This window comes from Buteo buteo, chromosome 4 (genome assembly GCF_964188355.1).
Source record: "Buteo buteo chromosome 4, bButBut1.hap1.1, whole genome shotgun sequence".
Classification (NCBI taxonomy): Eukaryota; Metazoa; Chordata; class Aves; order Accipitriformes; family Accipitridae; genus Buteo; species Buteo buteo.
This window is the reverse complement of record NC_134174.1, coordinates 861,498-874,658: the sequence shown is the minus strand read 5'-3', so window position 1 is coordinate 874,658 and position 13,161 is coordinate 861,498. Positions and strand designations below refer to the sequence as shown.

Here is a 13,161-nt window from a genome sequence, read left to right as displayed (position 1 = left end):
CGGGGCCGCCGCCATTTTGGAGGCAGTCGGAGCGCCCGCAGCTCGCCGCCTCGCCGCCCGCTGTCAGCGCAGCCCCGGCCGCGGCGCCCCGCCTCGGACGCGGCCCATGCCCGCCGGGCCGCCGGCCCTCGCAGCCAGGCAGCGCGCCAGCGGCCTCGCCGCGGGGCGGAGGGCAGGCCCGGACCCCCAGCAGGTGGGTGAGACCCGCGGCCGGGCCCGCCGTCCGCGCCGCCGCCGAGCTGTCACCGCCGCCCTCCCGCCGCGCCGGGACCGGGGCTGGCCGGGCCGCGGGCTGCGCCCCGCCGCGGGCCGCTTTCGCCTTCCTGCGCCGGAGCCGGGGCGCTGGGCCCGGCGAGCGGCGGAGGCGGTGCGCGGCCTGCCGCCCCGCCAGCCCCGCCGCCTCCTTCCCCCGCCGCCGCCTCCGCTTCGGCCTCCTCGGCCGCAGCGACACCCCCTCCCCGCCCCCCAGACCGCCGGGAGGAATCGGTCACCGGTCCCGGAGCGCTGCCTGGGCTGCAGGGTCGCGTCTAGCTGCCCCTGGTTTGTTTTTCACTGTTTTGGTTTTTGTTTTTTTAACAGCCCCGTAGCCGCGCTGGTGCTGGCTGCGCCGCCCCTCCAGCAGCTCTGATCGCAGAGATCCATTTTTGAGTCCTTGCTCTCGGCCGTGCCGAAGTCCCACTGTGTCGTTTCATGCGATATCTGGGTTAAATCGGACTTTCTGCGCGTGTCAGAGTTTGCTTTTTCGTTTGTTTTTTCTTCTGGGGGTGGTGGGGTGGTGGTGGCGGCGATGTTCGACCTGGTGGGGATGGGTAGTGGGAACGCGGGGATCCAGGTTTTCGTGACTCATGCCTAGGCAGTGGTTAATTGCTGAAGCTGTTGGGAGAGGCGATGTTGGCAAGGTCGGAGGCGGGGGGTCAGCCTCCTGGGGACCCGCTGACTTGGGGTGTGCGGGGCCCGGAGCCTGCGCGAGGGACCCCGCCGGCTTCGCATGTGCAGTATGTGAAAATAAATGTCACGTTAATAATGTACAGAGACTGGGGTAGGAGTTGTAGCCACAGATGGAATCACTACAACACGTAATCTTACAAAAGGATGACTTCTTGACGAGTCTAATGAGGGCTCCCTTCCTAATTTGAAGGCCTTGTTTTGCACTAGTTAAAAAAACCAAAAACAAACAAAAAAACCCAACAACTAGGAAGTGAAAAAGAGAAACTGAGAGAACTTGGAGGGACTTGAGGTTTTTTCCCTATCTTGATCTTCCACTTAAAAATTAATATTTTAAAAACTGAAGCTTGTTTTCATAATGTACTTTATTTTCCTCTCTAAAAAATGAAGGAGCAAGTTGTGATTCCACCCCTGTCCAGAGCTACACATTTGAAGCCAAGCATGTACTCACTTACTAGCAGATTTTTGTTACAAAGCACCGTTTTAAGAGTGATGGGAGAATAAACATTTATGATTTTTCTTGTTACTCTGACACTTAAAAGCAGTCTGCCAAAATACTTCAGTGGTAAAAAAATCTGGTAGATGGTAGTATAGCAATTTCCATAGCAACCAATGGTGATATCATGGTAAGCAAAGTTAAATTTTGTAATGTGCAATAGGAACACATAATGATCTCTACTGGTTTGAGTGATAGCAATAAACATTTGCTCAGGAAAAGATGACTGGGGATTGGGTAAGAACAAAATGGTTTGAAATTGAAGGCTTGCTTTGTTTTTCGTGTATTCGGTATGCAGGCATTTCTGGTGACTTTTGTACTTTCTTTGTATTAAGTTGCAAATCCGGGGACCTAGGATAACGTCCTGTCTAGAAATTGTGGAAAATTTGTGGCGCTGCAGCAGCTTTCTGGGAAGAGCTCGGTCTTAGCAGAATGGTATCAGACAGGTGGTGCAGAAAACGGCATTGAGGTTTTGGGAGGTTCCTGCAAACCTCAGACTGTGAGAGAGTGACTGATGCTGAGCATTTGTTCTGGGGATGGCAGGGAGCACTGAAGCACATCCTCCTTCTGAACCTGGCATTTGATGAAGTCTTGGTTGTGTTGTAGGAGGCACAGGTTGAATTTCTAAGTTCATAGTTCAGAAATTGGGAGACTCTAAAAAATGAATAACAAAGAGAAAACTATCTGTAAGATAGGTTTGGGGTTTTTTTCCTAGTAAGCAAGTATCCTCAGTCTGTGGGCTTAAATTATTTTTAGAAAACTCCAGGCTACTGTCATGAGAGGCATAGCCTGTTCTGCAGTGCTCCCCTGTGGGGGAAGGCTAAAGCCCTTGCAGCCCCCCTTCTGCAGAGGGGTGCCGGTGGAGCTGTTAGGGGCTGGCAGTGCTTCTGAGTGGGGCTCCCCCCCCCCCCCCGACTCACAGTTTGCTGGTTGGACTGGGAGTCAGCTGGAGTGAATTAAATTCTTGCTGTCCCCAGATAGTGCGATCCTGAGCTAGAAGGAGGAATCATTTAGTTATGCTTCCCCTCCTCTTTGGTGGGGAGATATCCCAGGCGTAGCTGATGGTGTTTTTCCATGCTCCGTGGAAGAAACACTTCATTCACGTTCTCCCCTGAGTTATATTGGCTATCAGCTAAGGTGTCAAAGGGAAACCAAAACTGTTTTCTTCACTGAGATACAGTAGGACATCAGTGGTGCAGAAGAATTTCAGCAAAGAAAGGTGTTACGTTTGAGGAAAGCTCGGGGCAGGGGAACAGGGGAGATGAGTTTTCTTACTCTGTGTTTCTGATAATAAGGTGTGTAGAAGTGCAAGTGTAAAAGCTGTAGATTAGATGTTAGGGAAAATGACTTCATGTACATAATCAAGTAGTATGTTTTCTTAACACAGTGGCTTGGAGTCTGAAGTGTTAGTGCCTGAAGGGCAATAGCTAGAACAGTGTAATAAGCTCAGCCATAAAAATGGGCAAACTGGAATGCCAGGAAATAGAAGAGTATCTTGTTATAGTAAATGTTTCTGAAACAATAGTAGAATGACAAGAATAACTGGGAAACTTGGGTGTAAATGACACAGGAGAAACGGATGAGGTCAGTGAGTTGAGAGCAAAGCAGGAGCTGAGTGGTTGACATAACTTTTGAGAACTTTATAGGAGCAAGTATTTGTGGGAGGTCTTGTTGTTTTGCTAGATGCAAAATTATTGAAAAACTAATAGAGGAGAGCAGAGTTAATAGACTGTATTAATGAATGATGTCAGCTCTCCATCTGAGCAGTCAAATATGGAGCCACAGTTCAGAGCAGCAGTCTTTACTCTTAGCCCTATTTATAGGGTTACACAGTTCTGTTCTTAATTATGTTTTATGGGCTGGGGAATCGGTTTGAGTGTTTGTTACCTCCTTTTCACGGAAAATCTACAGATGTCAGTGGGTTTATATAAGGATCAGGGAAAGAATGTGGCCTCTGTGTGACCAATAGTAGCAACAAAGGAACTTAAGTGTCTTCTTTGATTCAATATTATTAGAAGCAAAAGTATGTTGTCTTTTCTGTCCACTGCTATGTTTCTAGGGTGCTTCATTTTTTAATTGCACTCTTCTCTTTCCCTCTCCCTGTCTATATTCCTCCCACCCTCCTCCCTTCCCCCTGTGATGGACTTCTCTGTTCCTCGTTTTGATCTGCTAAAACAGTCAGCAGGGCAATAACCAATATTGACATTATTGTTACATGCCTTGGCTATTTTTACCTGCGTGTTAACTCTGGTATGGGGGGGAGGAACTCGGACAAATAAATGCTAGTTATCTTGGGAAATGAAGCTTTCATAGCCAAGGTTAAAAAAATCTCAGACTAGAAAGCCTCGGCTTTTGGTGGAATTTGAATGCCACACACATTGCATACGTGGTGTTCAGATCAGGTCTGCAAATGAGAAGTTTGACATCACTGGCTGAATTAACAGTGACGTTCTCTGTTTTTGCTTATTAATGCCATTTAGTCCTAGATAAAGCTGAGACAGTGCAAGTAGTTACAATAATAAATGGCTACATAGCAATGCCTGAAGCCTAACTAAAATTGTCATCTTTGGCAGGGGTCACTTCAAACTAAACACCATGTGGCACTGAGCTTTAGAAAGGCGTTTGTCAGCAAAATTAGGATAAGCTAGCTTAGGAGAACGTAATGTCAAAAGAAGGAAGTTAAAATCATTAGCCTGAGCATGGAAGCTCTGCAGCTGTTGAGCTGTGGCTGCTGACTGCTACTGATTTTCCCCCTCAATTTCTCTTTCTTTGCGTCTACCTGTTTTCTCATTCTGTGCTTGAATTGTAGGCTCTGCCCCGCAGAGCCTTTGGCCTGCGTGGTGCCTGGTACAGGGGCAGCCTGTCCCTGAAGTGGTGCCTCTGGATGTCACTGCATTGCAAATACTAAATTTCTTACTGTTGTGTCAATGTCGTGTGCTTAAGGACACAATCTTATCTGGACAGAAGGGGAAACCGGAAGGCATGAGAAAATAACATTATGGTTAAATGGCAAAGTTCAAGAAGTTATTTGAGCTAAACAGGCAGAGCTCGGAACTATTGCCTTATCTAGGCAGAATAAGAAACGTTCACCACCTTTTGCTTGGTAGGTGGCATGGTAGGCGGCATAGTAGGCAATCTACATAGTTTGCAAAGAAAACTTTCCAAACATATTGATTACCTGAATTCAAGGTTTGCGTTCAGTTGGCAAATGCCTCTGCTGTTCTTTCCATTATGCCTGTGCTAGTTGTCTTTTTTTTTTTTTTTTAAGATTTTATTTCAGTTCTGCAGTTTGCTGCTATTCAGAGCATTGTGGCCTGCAGTGACACTGATAACTATTAAGTCACTTTGATTCTGATTTTGTTTGGCAGAATTAGGAGCAATAGCAGCAAAGCAGAGACTGGCACTGCTTCCTGGGAGAAAGACAAAAAAATGCGAAGACTGCAGTAGTGGAGATGGTCTTTCTTGCTGCAACCTACAGGAAGGAAGAAGGAAATAGAACACAAGATATTTCAGTTTCAGTTTTGTCTTTGATTTTTCTATGGTAGACTTAATTATGTTAGCTGAGAAAATGCATGATGGGTATGCCTTGACATTTTGTGATAAGCGACTTAGATTCTCCCCTGTGTAGCAATTTCTTCCTTTCTTTTCATTCCTTGTATTCTTGCAAAACCCACGGATTGTTTCAGCTTCTTACTTTCATGTGCAGCGGGGTGGTATGAGAAAGGTTGTGTTTCTTTAGCTGTTTACTTTTCATTTTCTTCCTTCAGAAGATCCTCTGGTATGCCATTTAATGTAATTCTTCTATGTTAAGACAGATTTCTTTTTTTTAAGAAGGATAATTGAGACTGTAAGCAAACAGGTTGAAAACTGTATCCCATCTCCCTGAGCCAGAAGACTAAGGCTGCAGTTCCACAGCAACATCAATGGGCCGGAGTCCAGGTCGCCATGTGTTGGCATTAATATTTGTGTGGTGCACCACTTTGGAGAGCTGAGTGGGCTGAGTGCTAACCCTGCTTGGAGGGAGTAGTTTTAAGCTGGATCAGCTCCCTCAACCAGCTCGATGTGTAGTTGCACAAACAGCGCTGACACAAGGGAGGGATGCAGGAACGTGTGACCCAGGAAGGAGAAGAGTAAAAAGAGCAGGTCTCTCGCCATCTGAATTTAAATAGGGTGTGGTTCAATTTAACTAATCTGAGTTTGCGGTGCAACGTGTTCCTGGTTTGTCCCTCTTTGTTAGTGCTGGTCCCATACTTATAGGGAGCCAGTCTGTTGCAAGACTTACCCCCCTTTCCCTGCTCATTTTCTACTGGTTTATTTTACTTAACAGGCATGGTAGGAACAGATGTGCACCACTGCTGGAACGTTTGCTGAACAGTTTAAATACAAAGGGGTTGGCAATAGTGGGGCTGCAGCAGTACTGTTAACAAAAGCCATCATTCCATGTTAGATTAAATCAAACTAAGCCTAGTGAATAGAATATTCAGGTCATCCTCAGAGTCCCAGGACCTCAGCTCCTGAGCCAGAGTACCCGATTAATAGTCAACAGATGCTCAATCAGCACTCAGTTTAACAAATTAGAAAATACTAAATGATGGATTTCAACTTGATTCTGTTGTATGTTATCCTTTTTTTTAATATGGAAGTTTATTTTTCTTAGTGCTGAGTTGTTTTTTTACTACTTCTGCATTCTCCCAGTCCTTTACTTATTACTTTTTAACACTACATTGTCCATGGTATATCCTAAATTTTCTATTATCTTTTTTTATTTTCTTCTGTTTTCTTTCTGAGCCTTCCCCCCCTCTTCCCCTCCCCCCCAACATTGTGTTTCAAGGGCTGGAGACCTCTCACTGAAGTTCACACATCTATGATGTAAATGTCTACTTCTGAGGTAACCATTTAGGATTCCTTTTTTAGTCAATGGAGAGAAAGAGATGCTTATTTTCTTTTGATGCAGAAGTCTAAAATAGAGCTGAGTTTTGCTGTAGAAGTGCTGATTTCTCTCCTACTGCAAAGGGAGTCTGGGTGACTAATTCAGATTAGTCATCCATAGTATAAAGATCTACACGTTAGGTGAGACAGATCCTATTGCAGAAGACAACTTGCTAGGCAAAGATTCTGATGGAGACCTCCTCATCTCAGTGAGGTTGTCTTCTCACCCTTGGGTGGATTGTAAGGTGAATGAGGCATTGGATATGTTTTGCAATGTGCTATGCCCTTAGCTCTGCTTGATGAATCTTCTTCCTCTTTCGTAGCTGACTGATAAGTTTGAAAGCAGTGCCTATAAATGATTCAGAATCATATAGTTATCTAAGACCAATACAATAACCAAACTTAAGTTTTCATCATATACATCACCAGCATAGTTGGTTTTCCAGATTCTGTTTGAGTCATATAGATGCTAGCCAGAGGAGTAGCTGTACGTTGTGATCATCTGCCTAGTTTGGGTCGTAAATAAGCAGTAAACTCCATGGTGCAGGAGATGGGATTTCTCCATGTTTCTTCAGTGCTTAGCATGAAGAGGACCGTAAGGTGAAAAGAAGTTAATCACTGGTTTAGTGAATGTAAATATTGATGTTTTTCCTTGTACTTTCTCTAAAGACCATTTAATTATGACCAGTCCTGGAGACTGCTACATGTGTCTGAGTTTTTTTCTGAAGACTAAAGGATGAAGTAGCAGAGTAGTTTACAAAAATATGCCTGAGCATGCCAAATTTTGCAGAAAGACACATGATGTTTTAGGGATGCGGTGCCAGGAATACACGCATATTCGATTTCATTGATATTACATTGTACCCACTGTTTCCTCTTACAAAATAGGCAGCTAATTTCATTACTTCTGTTTTTCCTGTTACTTTGTCATCTTTGTTCTTAGCTAACTGTAGTCCCTATAAAATAGCTGCTACAAGTAGTAAGTGTTAGTATCTGTAGTGCTTTCAGTGTGGCAGCATTCATCCGGTGTGTCCATGGCCTCCCCTGTCCTGTTTTTCCCCTCCATTTTACGTAGCAGCACTGCTAAAGAAAGTTGTGTCTTGCAGAGAAAAACCTTGCCGCTTTGACTTCATTTTTCATGAGTGAATTTTCTTACTCAATTGAAGCGAGCTTATCAGTGCTGTTTTTTAAAATAACTGTAAGAAAATGTTGGAATGAAGTGGTGCCGTTCCCAAGAACAAAACTATTTAATTATTTTTAGTCTTAGAAGAGACCAGCAAGTAAAAATATTTAATGTATACTTGAGGCTTGGATATATGCTTGAGTTTTTTTACAAGGAACTGTGAAGTGAAACCGGATCACCTAGTAGTCGCAGTAAACACTTACCATGTGAGGAAAATACTGTTGCATCATTACGGTTTGTTGTTAGAGCTGGTGGATTGTGCCCTGGTCATGAATATATTATTTTGGGAAAAGCAGAAACTTCACCAAATCGCTAACTACCAAACAGCAGACCTAGTGTTTGGAGAAACAGGAGTATCTCAAAGGCCCTTGATAAAAAGAAACAGTCTTCTGCTGACCTATGTGTTTAAGTTTTAATACATGAAAGGCAATTCTTGCTGGAAGGAAATCACTACAATTTACGTATATTGGCTGGTTTAAACTCTGGCTGCCTAACAGGGAAGAGATGGGGGAAGACCAGGCAGTAGATGGAAGGTCTGTGAAAATCCATCTCAGTGTGTGAAGTAATAAGCCAAAGTAACATTGAAAGTATAATTATTGGAATGGATGTTATGCCTGAAAATGGCAAAATATTATGCGTGTTAGTGTTAGAGACAATTTTGAGGTATGTGATTAAAGAAAATAGCAGGGCAGATTACCATACTGGGTAATCGGCTATATTTAAAAAGAGCAAAGGAAAGTCTGATGATGTGTGGAATTCTAAATGTATTTCTCGTTCACAATTTTTGGCATGTATGTAACTTGTTGAGCTTGATGTCAGGGATATCAATTAGGCCAAGAGTTAGTGTGGGTGTTTTACCTGTTAAATAAGAGGGGAGAACGTTTGTTTATGCATGATGCTGAACACCACCTTAATGTACTGTGAAGTATACTGGTGGGGTTGAGAGAAGACCCTCCTTATGCTCCTGTAGTTCCATGTTGTTTTTTTTCTGTACCTAATTCTGAGGCAGTGGGTGCTGCCTGCTTTCAGGGACTGAATGCCACAAGCTGTTTCTCTGTAATGATATTTCTTACTTGAAACCTAGGATGCTTCCCTTTCCCTTACCACTTCTTTGTTCTTACTTGGACTGTTACATGCAGCAGTGGAGGGAAATTTAGCTTAGGCTCCTGAGGTTATGTCTGTACTGTGCGGCTGAATGTGATGCAGAGAGATCTGTGGACGAGCTGTAGAGCTGGAAGGAGTCCCATTCTATCACCTCCAGCTCAGTGCAGAGCTGATGTGCTTTCTCTGTTTTCAAAACTTGAACTGGTGTCTCTGTACAGCACTGTACTGCGCTTGTAAATATACCAGCTTGCTAAATTGGGGGGGGGCATCTCTTAATATGGTGCTTTATTGTGCTATTCAGATATAGAAGCAACAAGAGTATTATTTAAAATGTCACTATAGTATTTTCCAGCTGAGAAAAAAACCCCACATTACTTTCAGAATTTGTAGAATGCAAAAAGAACTCTCTCATGTTTGGAAGGGATTAATAGTTGTCTATATTCTTCATAGTTTGAGAAGGCAGGTTTTAAACTAACTGGAAGATATTTCACTCAAGCCAAGTTGCTTGTGAGGCCTGTTGAAGTGCTGGGTGTTCTTATGAAAGTTACGGTGGAGAGTGCTCTCAGCGCTGGAGGGAATGCTTTCCTTTGCAACAACAACGCAGCAAATGTTTCTGTTGCTTATAGCATGCTTTGCTTGAAACTGAATTTCTGACTTGGGAATTGTTACTTGAACAGGCTTCGAGTGTTGTATGCAAATTAATATCTTAGATGACTCCTTGTAACTGAGTATTTAGTTGCAACACTAAGCAAGCTTAAACATGAGGTTTTATGATAGTCAGAGGTGATCACTAAGATGATGCTCTGTTCCTGTAGCTATTGTAATTTGCATTCTCTGAGGTATTTATAGAGATCGAGGGTACTTACTGATGATCTTTTGTGCAAGGTTGATGTTAATTTCTTGTCCCAAAGTTTATACAATCCCTAGAGTTCTTTATTAAGCTTGGAAAAATAAATGTCATCCTTCTGAGTCATTTGAAATCTTCACCTTTTCTGTTGCAAAACCTGTGCTTTTTATTAGTGGGTTTGATTATGATTAAGGCCATTTAGTTACAATGTGAACTAATTCTTAGAATTTGTGCTTAAAGCCATAGTTTGACATGCCTTTAAGCTGGCACTACTGCTGAAAAGCTGTCCCCTTCTGGCTGCTCTTACCCATTCTTTGTCACTTCTCTGCCCTCCCTCGTTGCTGGCACAAGCATTTGTGCAGCTATGTCGCGAACGAGTTTGGGGGAGTGATTCAGCTGAAATTTTTTTCTGCTAATAGCTGCATGGAAAAGGAAAACAATTTTTTTTTTCTTCAGCAGTGCAGGCTTAAATACATGGCAAACTATGGTCTAATGTCATCAGCGCATAATTCTGGTTTGTGATTTTAAGAGCAACCTGAGCTTTAATGTTTATTTGTCCAGGTAAAGCCTACTGAACTCCTAAGGGTGGGTCTGAGATTTCCAAATGATTGTTTTCCTTTCTGATGAATGAAGCTTAGCCCATAAATATAGTTTAAGTGGTGCCATGCAGGGAAAACAGGTTGATGGTCCATTGTCATATGTAAGATTTTTTTCTTCTAAAGTGTCTTAATATTTATTTTACCTGTAGAACTACATAAACTTTGTGTGGACTGTGTCTATATGATGTCCTGAAAGATTAAGGAAATTAAAAAGCCTATGTTGTTTAATATCTTCTTTTAAGGCTTTGACTTGTTACAGTTTTGACAAAGCAATATTGTGCCTTGTTTCCATGTAGTCTGGTTGGTAGAAAAGCACAATGTCAGAATATTCTGGTAAAAACTGCAGCATGCAAAAAACGTAGATAGAAGCACAAATGCAGTTTTGAAGCTTTGAACTTGTATAAAGGACCATTAAAGGAGTTGTTTTTCTTGCTCATTTGAGGACATCGCAGTACTAAAATAGGTGTATCTGAAAAGTACAGCTCTTGGTCGTCTTGTAAAGCGCAACAGGAAGTCTTAGCTTGCAAATGCTGCTGGTTTGCTATCTAATAGTCTGAGTGGAATGATGTTTCTTTTGTAATACTGGCTTACTCTGCAACAAAAAATAAAATATCCAGGGTCCAGAGATCAATGCGGTAAATGACTTTGTGACAAACTGGGTTTTCTGAGAAATGCTGCTTGTGTGTCCCAGTAAATACCAGCATCTCGCTTCTGAGATAGTAGTCTAATTAATAATAATTATTTCTGAAGGGTTTAACTGTGGTGATCCAGGAGAAGATTTAATTTGTTGCTTAAACAACATGTAGTAAACAGTCTAAGTGGCTTCAAAGTCTTCTTTAAGCTGTGCAAGTGAATGAGGAGTGGAGTGTCTGAGGAGTCCTGCAAGACATGTAAATTGACATGTAAAAAACCCCCCGTGATTTTGTTTTGCTTGTTTTAACAATGATTGTACGTTAGCTTTTTAATATTCAAATCAAGTTGCAAGTCTTACACTTAAAGGTTAATCTTTAAAGTGAAGCACAGAAATCCCCCTGGGGTTCCTTGTAGATGCTGCTGATGCCTTCTTCCATGGGGGAGACAGACTCTAGAGCTATGTAAACAGAGAGAATAGTAATGAAAATGTTTGACTATTAATCGTCTTAAATTATTAGAGACAGAGTGAGGTACAGGTTAAAAATTTTGAGATAACTATGCCCTTATAGGTAACGTGAAGCTGGTAGGCTGTGGAGTTTAATTCTTTGGTATGTGTTTAGCTCCATATGCTTTTGACTGGCCTAGAAAAAAAAGACCTTTTTTGTGCAGTTATGTTCACAGTGCATTTGGTATATTTTTCTGGCTAGCTTTTCCTGCGTTTTTTGAAGCGCTGCAGTTTCTTCAGTGTCTGGGTGTGTTGAATTTAATTAAAAATGTAACATTCAAATAAAGAAGCTGTGCAAATTTTGTCCTTAGCACGGGGTAGGGCGTCAATTAGAAGGCTGTTTAACTAGATACTAGGTGAGGATAAAGTTGATCATCAAAACAAAGTACTACTTGATATCATCTCTTTATTAGGGAACTTCAGAAGCATAGAATAATTAGAAGTAGCTCTTAATTTTGTGTGCAGATTTGTACAACAGACAGACCATCATTTTTTGCCTGCAGCAGTTTTTTATTAAAAGAAAAAAACCCAACACAACCCCTTACTGTGCTGGTATACTGGACTCCTGCAGTACTTGTGATTTACTGTTTGTGTCCAAGGAATGTAAACGTAGATGTCTGTTTCATTTGTCAGATGTTAAGAAGGAATGAAGAAATTCATATCCCTAGTTCAGAAGAGGAAAACAAAAGCAGGCCCTTGGCTAACTGGTGAAATACTGTTTTGGTTAAGGATAAATTTTATCTGAGAATTCTAAGTGTATCGAAGGGTTTTCCAATCAACGGCTTCGCCTAAGCAGTCTCTCAGGAAGCTGAAAAACATCTTTAGTTGTATGGTAACATTTGAAGATTAACAGAATCCTCTGTTCAGTGTTCCCATCTTCTTCGCCATGTTTGCTGTGGCCATGGAGTGACGTGAGTGCCCCTTGTAGTACAGGTGCCCTCTGAGGTTGTACACCGTTTCTAAAGGGTGGATTTGGGACAGAGATTTTCCCATACTGTTTTCTGATGCTGGGGCGGACACAGTTGCAAGGCAAACCCTGGACAACGTGGCAGGAGAACGCTGTGCCAGAACGCTGCAAAGAAAAGGTTAGGGGAAAGGGGGCTGCAGAGCTGGTATCACAGCAAAAGGAGGAGCACGAGTTAAGAGCTGGCTGGTGCTGCTAGGCTGTCAAGTTGATTTCAGCACTGCCGCGTACGGCACAGGTCTCTCCACGTTGGGAAGTGTAACTGCAGCTGAATATACAGTGCTGGGTTCGCTAGTTCTGAAACATAAAAATCCAGATACTGAATCTTTCCTGAAAATGCCATTAATAAAGTGTATTGTGGCCTCTGCTTAATTCGTACGGTGGGGTTGGGATACCAGGTTGATATAGTGTGACAGATTTCAGTTGGGAGATTTGACTCTTGTTGTCCAGGAGGTGTGTGCTTGCCTATGTTTGGCAGGATGATAATCTGTCCTTTCCATTTTGAAGTAGCCAAAGCTTGGAAGGCAGAAGCAGATGCCTGCACTGGAGTTCAGGGATGCACTCACTAGAGGAAGCTGCTTCCACTCCAGAAGACCTTGACAAACCATTCTGCCATTCAGACAAAGCTTTGTTGGCCTTCTGCTCTGAAAGTGGCCTACAGGCAAAATACCCTTCCCCCCCCTGCCCCAGGATAAATCCTTCATCTGTATAAAACAGAAGCTTCTGACTGACAGTTCACCTCTGAAGGCTATGAGACTTTGAGGGCTGGAAGGAAGATGAAATAATAAAATAATGATAAACTAAGTCCATTTCTTTTTTTTTACTAAGGCTGAAACATGGTGTAAGATAATAGTTTTCATAGGTTTTAAGTATTTAAGTTATCCCAATACTAAGATAATAGCTAACTACAAAGCTAGCTGAGTACAACAGAGACAATGTATAATTTTGTATGCTCA

At 42.6% G+C, this 13,161-nt stretch overlaps 1 protein-coding gene across 4 annotated transcripts in view; it reads left to right on the top strand.

Annotated features, from left to right (window-relative positions):
• The window catches only part of PPP6R2 (protein phosphatase 6 regulatory subunit 2), a 122,904-nt gene continuing 109,743 nt past the window's right edge, over positions 1-13,161 (top strand). For all 4 annotated transcript variants that reach the window (XM_075024485.1, XM_075024482.1, XM_075024484.1 and 1 more), the window contains exon 1: positions 1-193. The gene's annotated coding sequence lies outside the window, so the exon portion shown is untranslated. The remainder of the gene's footprint in view (positions 194-13,161) is intronic.